This window comes from Lupinus angustifolius, chromosome LG07 (genome assembly GCF_001865875.1).
Source record: "Lupinus angustifolius cultivar Tanjil chromosome LG07, LupAngTanjil_v1.0, whole genome shotgun sequence".
In the NCBI taxonomy this organism is placed as follows: domain Eukaryota; kingdom Viridiplantae; phylum Streptophyta; class Magnoliopsida; order Fabales; family Fabaceae; genus Lupinus; species Lupinus angustifolius.
The window spans coordinates 15,703,033-15,703,639 of record NC_032015.1 but is presented as its reverse complement, the minus strand read 5'-3'; positions in this window follow the sequence as shown (position 1 = coordinate 15,703,639).

Sequence of the window (607 nt, the reverse complement as noted above, 5' to 3'; positions counted from 1 at the left end):
CTATGGTTTGACTCCCTTCCAACCGACAAAGAAAAAGTTTCTTTCGGCGTAGCCCCAGCCAAGAATCTCTATTCTTTCTTTTTCTAAAACTCTAAGCAATTATGAAGATACACTCAATCTCTTAGGTGATAAGACACCACGAGATTCCCTTGTTACAACAATTTCACAACAAAATAGAAGAGTAAAATTAAGCTAAAACAAAGCTCAAATATGACAAGAAGGCTTTACTCTAAAACACCTAATACAAACTCATGCAATATGACAATGTATTAGTATGAAAACAGAAGTTAGAGAATCTACAAAACTTCACAAAAAGCATCTATAATATGCATGAACATGTGAGGGAAAATATGAGAAATTATAACATGAAATGCACTCAATCCTAAAGCATAGAATCTCTCATTTCTAAACTCACAAATGCACTAACAATTAGATGCAACAAATATCACGTAAAATGCTCTAACTCTCTAAGAAATGCAACATGCAACTTATGAGATCAATTCTGAAAACGCAGTTTATAAAGAATCAGTTCAGAAGCCCAGTTAATCGATTAAAAGCACTCTTAATCGATTAACGTGATTCAAAAACGTTAACTGATTCTGTTTTT